General features: G+C 33.9%; 2 long non-coding RNA genes across 2 annotated transcripts; one reads left to right on the top strand and one right to left on the bottom strand.

The window, feature by feature from the left end:
- Positions 1-296: 296 nt before the first annotated feature.
- On the bottom strand, positions 297-2,963 carry LOC149415756 (uncharacterized). The gene is made up of 3 exons (XR_016303569.1): positions 2,606-2,963; positions 1,898-2,077; positions 297-1,750 (listed from the first exon to the last, which is right to left on the bottom strand). It is a non-coding gene; the product is annotated as an uncharacterized LOC149415756 (long non-coding RNA).
- Positions 2,964-6,652: 3,689 nt separating this feature from the next.
- Positions 6,653-8,322, top strand: LOC149415755 (uncharacterized). Its single transcript, XR_016303561.1, has 3 exons — positions 6,653-6,743; positions 7,133-7,243; positions 8,278-8,322. It is a non-coding gene; the product is annotated as an uncharacterized LOC149415755 (long non-coding RNA).
- Positions 8,323-12,433: the final 4,111 nt, after the last annotated feature.

Below are 12,433 nucleotides of genomic sequence, written 5' to 3'. Positions count from 1 at the left end.
TTACATAAGTGAGGAACAAAATATATCAAAATAATATAACAAATTAAAATAAAAGAGAAAATAAGTAAGGCACCTAGGTACCTACACTGTAGAAATTGAAAAAAAAAAGATAAATGGACAAATAGAAAAAAAATGAATAAATCGGAAGGTTGCGGGTTCAATTTCCATCAGCGGCATTTATTTTTTCTCAGAGTTTATTTATTTTTAAATATGTATGGGTGTTTCAGACTTATATTTATTGATTATAATAATTTGTTTATATAAATTCAGTTAAAAATAATAAAATAAAGGTTTAAAATAATGTTTATGGTATTTTCCAATTATGTCCTAAATCCTGTATTAACAATTAGTTAATGTTAATTAAGTATTAATCTTAAGTGTACCGTACCATACCGTCTACAGTACCATACTTATCTACCAGGTAACTATGGTACTGTATATTATCTCCATATATAGTTAGTAATAACATAGATCATTCTAGAAATGTATTACATAGTAAATCACATCAAGGTCGCTGTAGCGACTTGATTAGCGATTGATTAGCGATTGTGATTATTTATTTTTTATTAATGCCCTGAAAAAAGTAAAATTATACCAGAATACTCTCTCGGAAGAAAGAATAATTTACAGCAAAAATACATACTTATACAATGGGAAAGAAACATTTAAGAACATAATATAATGGACTAGTTAATTGTGTGCGAATGCATTCATTCATCTTGTTCTAACAATAATTGACAAACATTAAAAAGAACACAAAAGATTATACGGCCCATAAAGTAAAGGTCACACAGCATTAAAAATATGCATAATATAAAAACCTGGACATGCCATGCATAGTATTGCATAAAATGCATTTTTTTTAATTTACAGTTTTAAAAGGAAAGAAAAGAAAAATGCGGTCTTACTGGAGTACCCCGTCGTAAGTACACAATGTACATTTGTTAGTATTATCATGTAATATAATGTAGGTAATTGTGAAGCCAGAAAATACTTCTTAAGAATTGTGTACATAAAAAAGAGAAAAATTATTAAAATTAATATTAGTATATTAAAGAATTCACCCAGTAGATAGTGAACAGAGGGGAATAAACTGCTTTCATCTCAGTTTAGTTTTAGCATGACTCCGATATTACTCGTTCTTGTCTCAATAATCCAATTTTTTTTAAACCGGAAATCGGTATGTATAATAGGGGGCACTCCTGTCAAAAGGGTTGGATTTGGATGCTTCAACAACATGAGAATACATTAACTAATAAGATTATTATCTTAAGTAAAGCAACGATAGTGAAATACAAATATTTTGTACTCAAATCTACTAACAGTTTGTTTGAAAACTTGTATTAAGTCAGTCAACAAATTCGTTTACATTTAAATGAGATGAAATTGCTTTTAGGATTGAGGTTTCTGGGGCGCTGCTATCTAAACGGTTGGATTTGGATGCATTAACAACATTAGAATACATTAACCAGATTATCTTAAATGAAGAACTGATATAAAACTAGGAAACATTGTTTGAAACACAAGTTCTTACAAGTAGTTAGTAAACTGCCGTCAACACCATAATAAACCTCAGCTGTGGCGCTAACCAAACTCCCACCTTCTTCCACCACCAGATAGCTCCTGCAGCACCAAAGTGCTGATGTCATCGTCAAACACGCTAGGGAGTCCGTCAATCGAAGTAGCCACTATGTTCCGCATAAAATTTGTGTCCACCGCCAGTCCTCTCCTGAATTTCTCTGCTACCGTCCTTGAAGCATTATTAAAAGTCAATTAATAAACATATATACCTGCATGAATTAAACAAAGCATCAGGGCAACCAATTACTAAATATAACAGTTCATTTAACAGCATTATGGCGTTAAGATTAATACCAATTAAGAAATATATTCCAACCTGCCTTGCCCGACGCTTCATATTTTCAAACCGAGCTCGGAGCTGTTTGACAGAATCCATCGCCATTGAAATCGGATATAAGAGTAAGCCATGTCGCCTCTCGTTGTTTGAAGATGACTGCGTCGGTCTTTTTATTGGTGAGAATATGGCTATACTTCCTCACCAACATGGCATCGTTTCCTGAAAACACATTTCATATTTATAAGTAACAAGATCGTACAAGGAATTGCTGATATAAAATTAAATATGCACGGCAAATATTATATTTATTAGGTTCAAAATATATATAGATATTTTATAGTTTCTTATAGATATTTTATTACACATGAAAGCACTATAATATTCCTCGGTAAAGCATTATTAAAGTGTGGCAGAATTCAAAATAATATATAAAAATAAACAAAAAGATTTGCCACCATTCCATGGCAGAACATTCAAAAAATAAAACGCAATGCTTTTAGAAAGTTCATTCTCACAAAGTTCAAGTAATTTTACTAACGATAAGTATATACACGTATCGCAAATGTTTTCATAATGTTCGTTTATCTCGTTTATAAGACGAAATTCCACAAAATATTATCAAGCTTTACATAATGGTTTTACGAAAATAAAATGCTCACTTACGTATCTATACGGTTCCAAACGTGTATTATTTATTAATAAGGTTCATATTTATTATGGCAATAAGGTATAATTTACAATACTTACAGTAAGTTGGGATCCATTATAAGTTGTCAAAAATTGAGATGCCTAAATGAACAACAAAAAATCACACAAAACAAGCAATCCAACGAAGTGACGGCGCGGCGGGAAAAAGTTTTGACAGATTGATAAAAATACGAGGTGTTGCCAGCGTAAAAATAATTCCTGTCTCGCAAAAAAATTATTCTCTGCAATAATTGCCCGATTCGGCGGGGAACACTGGAACGGATTATTCAAATATAACGGAAGCTTTTTCGGAGTTGAAACAACCCAATTTGTATTTGAATAAAATCGACGTGAAGATTTTTTTACATTTGAATAGAACTCGGGAATCTGAATAATTGTTCAGCTTTTCCGAAACAACTCGCCCTTAGAGTCACCGGACTACAAGAAAGAATTCTCAGAAAATTTGTTGGAAAACCGTATCGAGTGGAAGATGAATCCTCCACAAGCACCCCACTTCGGTGGGATCTGGGAGAGTAACATTAAGTGCATTAAATGTTACTTAAATAAAGTTGTGGGAATATCTCTTCTCACATACGAAGAGATGCAAACGGTTCTTCATCAGATTGAAGCTATTCTAAATTCACGCCCATTATCAGTGCTCAGCGTTACCGATGTTTCGGCTCCATTGCCTTTGACACCCGCGCATTTTTTAATACTCACTCCATTACAATCTTTACCCGCTGCTGATTTGTCAGATGCGCCATTAAATTTGCTGCAACGAAAACATCTTGTCGATCGTCTCGTCCAGACTTTCTGGAATCGATGGCGAATGGAGTATCTGAACACGCTGCAATCGCGTCAGAAATGGAATACAAATTCGAATCCAATAACGAAAGGCACCGTGGTAATAATTAAGAGTGACAATATCGCACCACTACAATGGCCTATTGGCGTAGTGGTAAACGTCCACCCCGGCGTAGATGGGGTGATCCGCGTTGCGGACGTTAAGACTAACTCCGGAACATATCGCAGGGCAGTCGTTAAACTCTGTCCCCTGCCTACACAATAACTTTAACGTTATCTTAGATTTAGTTAATTTAGAATTTAGTTCTACCGCGGGTTCAGTATTGTTTATTGAATCCTTTCATAACGTGTTTTTGTTTTTCATTTTTTTTCTTTGTTGTATTAGTTACTTTGACCATTGGTCAAGGCGGGGGGCATGCTCGGGCCAGTTATTGTTGCATAGTATTTGGTTCGAGTTGTTTCCCGCCCGCGTTCCGCGCGTTTACCTACATCAAGTCAGTTGTTTAAGTAACCGCGCCGCAAGTGCAACCGCTTTCCGCATAACCTATATTGAGTTATTAAACCCACCGCGCCGCGCTGTATACGGCAAATGTTAAACCGCAAAGAACGCCGTGAAGAGTGCATAAAAATAGCAATATATAACGCATTGAACCATTTCGCAATTCTAATATCACTATTCCTTTTCCTTGACCTCCTCCAATACTAACAATTACCCCCCACCTGTGATTAAAGCAGAGCAAAGTGGAAGGTGCCGACAGTTGGAGATATTGGTAAGTCAATCAAACAATATCACAAAAATTGCAAATTACAGTCCATTCACGCCGCAACACAGTATATATTAAATTCATCGAGTGACATGTGTTCGTTCATATAAACATAATATATCTGCTACCTATGCTACGAACAAATATATTTAATTTATTTGAAATTAACATGAATGAAATTAACATCGGTGTCTCTTAGTTAGTAATTAAAATGAAACGCTTTCTGTAGTAACTAATACTATAAGTAAACTTTGTACTTAAAAAACTTGTTTAATAATTTATTTTAATTGTACTATGTAGATATTCGAATCTTATTAATTATTTATAAAAATGTTAAATGCATACATATTTGAAATTCGTGGCTAACAGGAATAATACTAATGTTGCTAGCAGACAACAAGGGAATCTTTGCCAGGAATGAAAATTAGTGATTGAAATTTCGCTAGTACCTGCTTACCAAAAATATTGCCATACTAATGAAAATAAATTACAACCGGAATATGCAAACAATTTTTTTACTATAGGAATAGTCTCGATATTCGAGTTTCTATTTTCGAATCCTACCCCCCCCCCCCCCCCCCCAACGGAAAATTTGTTGCCCCTGTCCGTAGCTATTGCTCCCGCACTCCGAGCGATTCATTCGAATATATAAATATTTCGATCATTCCCATCACTACTTGCAAGAAGTGCTTCCGCCATGGAGAAATATAGAATATTAGAGTACAGAATATTCTCTCATAGCGATGATAGGGATTGACTGATGTACGGGCCATACTAAGAATATAATCTTTGCCAAATGTTAACATTCTGTTAATATTAGTTATTCCAGTGCGACAATATTAGTGTTGTCATTTTATTACAAGATATGTTGAGGAGTGTGGGAGGGATGAGGGGTATAGGTATAGGATAAAGAAAAGCAGGACTGAAGTAAATTTGAAGGAAGATTGTGTCTACCCTTTTGGTGATGGGCAGGACACATTTACACTATCGAAAAATTGCGACTCTTAAGTACGTCATACACCATCGACGAGGATAGAGGAAACTAAAAACGGCGCGACCGTAGACAATAAAATATTTATTCGAAGCCTACTCCATTCATCGGACTAAAATATTATTTAAAAAATAATAAAGTTTAAAATATCGAAATATTCCATCACAACAAGAAAGATTTTTAAGACACAGTCCTGTCCTCCAAAAACGAGCTTAAAGTATCTTTCTTTACTGCTCATTTTTTCAGGACAGCGCAAGTAATATAAAATCTTGCTCCAAGATAAACAATTAATCTGTTAAAAAAATAATCTACAATGACTTGAAATTTGAAACTCTTTAAATAAAGGATTTGATTTAAAATCATTTATCGGAAAGGGTTGTTACGGAGAATTTGAACGTTCATTTTGCGGGTTTTGTGAAAGTCCTATTCAAATTCTGTTAGAATGTATTATTAGGCTAGTAGCTTTACAGAACTGAAATAATAACAGAACTTGAAAAAAATCTTTTACTGAACATGAATATTAATTTTGAATTTGTAGAATTATTAGAATTCTTCTAAACAACTCGTCATTAAATTAAATCTAAATTTTAGATTATGAAATATGAAATATGAAGACGTGCTTTTTAAGACATAATCGAATTTTGTAATTTCTCTGCTTTTAACAGAAAATTGAAGAACACAGAATTTTTTATTTCCTTTACTTAGAGTTACATTTTATATTAAGAAATTAAATTCAAGATCATAATTGGTCATGAATTCATTATCGGATAAGAGAATTTCTTTGTCCTGATAAAAAGGGAGTCTTGATTCTTTTATGTTTTGCATAAAATATAAATTTATTAATCTTCTTTTTTTCTTGGAAAATGATAAATATATATTGAACTACTACTAGGAGAGGCGTTTTTATCGTAGCCAGTAAAAGAACCGAGTATTTTCATGTGGTACTTTGTACTTTGGACAAATCCACAAAATACCTTGTTAAACAAAACTCATAAGTAGTTTATACTGGGACCAAAAATTAAATACTTATGAGTTATTTTACAATCTCCCTTCCCATGGAGTTGAATAAATATTGTGGGGAATTACTTCCTTCAGAAATTTCCTAATAACTGCCCCTACAAGGATTTGACAAATTTCTGTTGGAAAGCAAATATCGGAAATTCTTGTGGGGAATTACCTTTCACAGAAAACTTTTATGGAAACCCCTTTTCTAACTCGCCTGAAGTGAGTAATATGATGAATTTTTAAGGAATTTTGACCCACATGTGTAAAAAAAATAACATGTGTAAAATGGACAAAATCAGAATCGGTTGACCTAAATTAAAAACGATTAAAAACGATTTTATTTCGTTTTTCTTGTTCTGTTTTTTTTTAATGGTCGCGGATTTCTCACAGTTAATAGATTAAAGATCTGCTAGCGCTATAATATTTACAAGACCCAAGTCGAAAGAAATTGTAATGTTCTTAAAAGGCCAGGTTCGTGAAATTATATTAATTGTCTATGACTTCATTCTTGTCTATGCATAACCTATATATTTTTTGACATGTGCTTTCTTCTCGGACAGTCTTTCTTCCTGTTTCTAAACTTTGTTTATCCCGCCCTGTTAAACTTATTATCCCATGCATGTGATGGTTATTGGTAAGTAATAATACTTTAATTCATCGTATTCATTTTGGTAGCGGCCGTTCTTCCAGTTTAGTTAGGGAATCATTGGGCGTTTTGTCACAGCAGAATGTTTAAACTGTCAATTTGACATCTACCTATTATTAGATAACAATTTCAAATGCATTTTTAAAAATTACAACATATATACGTATTACAGATGTTTTATTACAGTTGGATTACAACGGAATGGCGGTAGACATAACAGTTAATAAATAAAGAATTTACCCAAGATAAACGAGGTCTCTCTCAGCCTTTGTCAAAACTTCAAGGTTTTCTAATGTGTATTTTTGCTAAGACTTGAGAAGCCAAATTATATAAACTGATTTATATTAGAATTCCGTTACAACTTGGTTCTGTTTCAGATATATATGTATGGGGTTAAACAAAATACCAAACTCTACCAAAGCAGACCATGGATCTACTGAATCCAGATACTATATCCATCAAGACGGAACCAGGGCTCCAGGAAGAAGGTGGAGATGAAATTGCATTTTCGGATTTAGATTTCGTCCTCCCAGCTGTAAAGAAGGAATGCTTGCAATATGCGGAGAGTACTCAAACAGCCAGTTAGTTGCATTGCATACGTGTAAAATATAGAACCTTAAATTCGGAAACTGGGTAAAAGTGACTAACTACTCGCTGCGTTGGACCTACTTATATAGCCCAGCCGGCGGCGGTACTAAGTACGCGAGTCCGCTGGTAAACTACGGGTCACTCGCTTCAGCGAGATTCTTCTGGTAGTTTCGATGCAGCTGGAATTATGCCGTTAGAACCTTCTAACGGATGCGCGTAATGTGCATAGTCCAACTCGCAAAGTATTTTCGTAGGTAGCTCTTAGACAGGTACCTGGTACCTATTTACATTACGCGATGAAATTTGTTGTGTAAAATGTCTCGTACATTCTCAGCCCCTTCGTTTTAAACCGTTCGGCTTTCTTGAAAACTCTGGCAGTATCGATCGCTACAAATTTATAAATATTGATTGAGAAAACACTATCCCATTGATTTAAAACTCTCTACTTACGGTGATCTATAGCAGGGTTTTTATTTCTTGAAAAGTTCCCTCAAGCGGACGTCTGAGGTCATTTTTTTCTTGTATTGACATTTAAAACTTCCATCCAAATTTCCGCATCTACATTGTTGATCAATGGTTTTATTGATAAAAAAATGTTAATTTTTTTCAATTTAATTTTTTTTTCGTTTTATATCAATGGTACGAAGATCCAGGGCTGGCCCTATGTGGCTGCAATTAGAGCTGTTTGCTCCGGGCGTCGAATATTTCACCTTACACATGGCCCTTTATATTATTTTTGATAAATACCGCGCTACAAAAAAAATAAATCATCATTTTAATGATGACAGTGATATCCTGCCTTGGCGTGTACTAATTTAAACTGTTAGGTTAGGTTAGCGTCCTGGTAGTTAAAATTAAACTCGCGCCAGGCGCCGTTTTGTTCAGGGCTGGCCATGCAAAGATACATACTATTTATTGTCCGTTTTTATTCCAGGAAGCATTAATGTGAAGACAGTTACCATAAACGCGGATCTCGGACCCCGACAAGTTGAAACGGGGCTTACTTATATGAAAATTGACATAGACCTGCCGGATATTAAAGAGGAATGCTTGGAACGCTTTGGGAGAATTACCAAGGCAGCAGGTAAAACCAATTTTGATTGTAAACTTGAACAATTCGGCCACTCTTATTTTCTTAACGTTTCTAAGAACTAACTTCGCATATTTTCTCTAAGTTTAGGAAATAAGTTTAACCGAGTCATTTTCATCCATGTTATTTTTCACATTTGTCGACAGATCTTCAGACGCATTTTGTGGAAAAGGGATACACTCCTCCACATCGTATCTACTCCTTCTCTCCTAAGTCAAATTTTGAAATGAACGTTAGCCCCCATGTAAAAGAAAAACCTTTTTCTTGTTCTAAGTGCAACTATTCAAATGGTCAAAAGCGAAATTTAAAGAGACACATGCTGACTCACAGTGGAGAAAAACCTTTTTTTTGTTCTAAGTGCAACTATTCAAATGCTCAAAAGCGAAATTTAAAGAGACACATGCTGACTCACAGTGGAGAAAAACTTTTTCCATGTTCCGCTTGCAACTATGCGTGTAATCAGAAGGGTCAACTGAAGAACCACATGCTGACTCACAGTGGAGAAAAACCTTTTTCATGTTCCGCTTGCAACTATGCGTCTTATCAGAAGGGTCAATTTAAGAGCCACATGCTGACTCACAGTGGAAAAAAACCTTTTTCATGTTCCTTGTGCAACTATGCATGTTATCAAAAAAGCAACCTAAACGGACACATGCTGATTCACAGTGGAGAAAAACCTTTTTCATGTTCTGTATGCAACCATGCGTGTAACAAAAAAAGCCACCTTAAAAGGCACATGCGGATTCACAGTGGAGAAAAACCTTTTTCATGTTCCTTGTGCAACTATGCATGTTATCAAAAGAGCGCCCTAACGAACCACATGCTGACTCACAGTGGAGAAAAACCTTTTTTATGTTCCGTGTGCAACTATGTGTGTTGTCGAAAGGATCAACTGAAGAGGCACATGCAGACTCACAGTCGAGAAAAACCTATTTCATGTTTGGAGTGCAACTATGCAAGTTTTCATCAGGATGACCTGAAGAGACACCTGCTGACTCACAGTGGAGAAAAACCTTTTTCTTGTTCTGAGTGCAACCATTCATTTTCTCAAAAGAGCATTTTAAAGAGACACATATTGACTCACATTGGAGTAAATCGTTTTCCATGTTCTGAGTGCGATTATTCATTTTCTCGAAGAGGCACTTTAAAGAGCCACATGCTGACTCACAGTGGAGAAATTTTTTTTTCATGTGCCTTGTGCAACTATGCATGTTATAAAAAAAGCAACCTAAACCGACACATGCTGACTCACAGTGGAGAAAAACCTTTTTTATGTTCCGTGTGCAACTATGTGTGTTGTCGAAAGGATCAACTGAAGAGGCACATGCAGACTCACAGTCGAGAAAAACCTTTTTCATGTTTGGAGTGCTACTATGCAAGTTTTCATCAGGATGACCTGAAGAGACACCTGCTGACTCACAGTGGAGAAAAACCTTTTTCTTGTTCTGAGTGCAACCATTCATTTTCTCAAAAGAGCATTTTAAAGAAACACATACTGACTCACATTGGAGTTAATCGTTTTTCATGTTCTTAGTGCGGTTATTCATTTTCTCGAAGGGGCACTTTAAAGAGCCACATGCTGACTCACAGTGGGAAAAAACCCTTTTCATGTTCCTTGTGCAACTATGCATGTTATCAAAAAAGCAACCTAAACGGAAACATGCTGATTCACAGTGGAGAAAAACCTTTTTCATGTTCCGTGTGCAACCACGCATGTAACAAAAAAGCCACCTTAAAATGCACATTCTGACTCACAGTGGAGAAAATTTTTTTCATGTGCCTTGTGCAACTATGCATGTTATAAAATAAGCCACCTTAACCGACACATGCTGATTCACAGTGGACAAAAACTGTTTTTATGTTCTGAGTGCAATCATTCTTTTTCTCAAAAGTTCAATTTAATTAGACACATTCTGACTCACACTGGAGAACAATATTTTTCTTGTACTGAGTGCCACTATTCATCTTCCCAAAAAGGAAATTTGAAGAGACACATTCTGATTCACAAAGGAGAATAATTTTTTCATGTTCCCTCTACATCTATTATTTTTCTCAAAAAAGCGGCTGAAGCAGTATATGCTAACTTACAGTGGAGAATAACGTTTAATTATTCCGTGTGCAACTATTCATGATCATAAAAGGGAGAGATTTATAGAAATACATGTGAATTCATAGTGAATAGTAATTATTTTGCTAAGAGTTTATCTATCTTTTACACTTTTAAGAATATTAATTTTACTTATTATTACTATAAAAAAAAATAAAATAAAAGAAATAAAAAGATTCTGAGATGCGGAGATGTCTGTTTTTACGCACTATAAATTGATACTATACATATTTTATTACACAATTTTTTTACCGCAGTAAAAACACATTTGAAGGCATTAAAAAAGATATCGGTAGCTTTCTCCCCATGCGAGCCGACTTACACAAAAATGATTCATAGAAAGAAACGTTCTGATGAAGCCAATATCATCTGTGAACAGTTTTGTATAGAGTTTTGCATACTTTCACAGGTGCGGAGAGAATCAGTGCTGCTTGCAACACACTCAGTATGCCAACATTGCTTTCGTAGATTAGATATGGCAATTGGTAAAAATAATAGTGTAAAAAGTGTTTCAATCCTTCACAACGGTTTTATACGCTAAACACTGCAATTATCAAATATAAAACTCTCCGTTTATCAAAAAATGGTCTTTAGGACTAGGATAGAACGGCGAAATATGCAAACTCTCCACAATGAAGAAAGATGGTGAATAGACTAAAAAAAAATTTATTAGTAAAAAAAGATACACGAATTATATTACACAATTAGATAAATTAAGTTATTAATTACATAATATTATATAATATAAGTATTTGATGTACCCCCATAAATAAGCAGGGCTTGTGTTGTTATATTGGTTTATATTTGATATGATTCATATTTTATATTTGATATGATTCATAAAATAATAAATAAATAAATAAACTGTTTGGAATATTTTTAAGGTGGCTTTTGAATTCGTTTATATTTGCATTCATGTTTCTAATTTTTTCTGGTAATGAGTTAATAACTTTAACTCCGAGATATTCATGGTTGAACTGTCCTATTGTTTTTTTACATTTAGATGTAGGAAGTATTGACGTTTGTCTAAGATTTCTGTTATTTTTAAAGGTTGCAATTTTATTTTAGATATTTTTATTTTTTTTTTATATTATTTATTTAATACATGTTACATTATTATGAAATTTACATATAGTAGATATAATGAATCACCATACTAGGCGGCTGCCTGTTTCATGGTGACCAATTGTGTGTAATTAATTTGTATGAAATATGAAATCTAGTGTAAACATATGAAATTAGTAACTATAGATGAAGCTAAAATTTTGGAAAAATTGTAATAAAAAGTAGAAGATAGAAATTAGAAAGGAGAAAGAAGTAAATTAGCATTAGATTGTAAAAATGTACATAATTATATATATAATTTTTAATATGTGTGCATGCAAGCACACATGTGTATATAGCAGCAGACATACCTATATACATATAACAGCAAATGTATACATACACCCATATGACGCATCCTCACGCATATAAACAATATATACACCTCTATCTGAGTACTTGGAATAGGCTACTAACACTATAACAATCACACATCAAAAAATTGTTTTAATAAATTTGTAATGTTGCACGGTAGAAGTATAATGCACTTAATTTTTGACCTTAAATTGTTTGAATAAAAGTTCAGACGAATATGAATAGGGTTTTTTTAATATGGTTTTTATTATTAGTTTTTGTGATATGTACATTGTTTGTGTTTGATTTTTATATGTACCGCCCCAGCCTATAATGCCGTATTGTATAATTGATCGACAGAAAGCGTAGTATGTGGTTCTAAGTAATTTTTCGTATAAAATATCTCTTAAACATCTAAATATATAAGTTAGTTTCCTTATTCTGTCGTTCAGAATATTTATATGTGGGGACCATTTTAAACGCTGGTCTATTGTT

This window comes from Hesperophylax consimilis, chromosome 17 (genome assembly GCF_061612785.1).
Source record: "Hesperophylax consimilis isolate HC1 chromosome 17, BYU_Hcon_1.0, whole genome shotgun sequence".
NCBI lineage: Eukaryota > Metazoa > Arthropoda > Insecta > Trichoptera > Limnephilidae > Hesperophylax > Hesperophylax consimilis.
The sequence above is the reverse complement of the archived record's forward strand: the minus strand, read 5'-3'. Positions and strand labels throughout refer to the sequence as shown.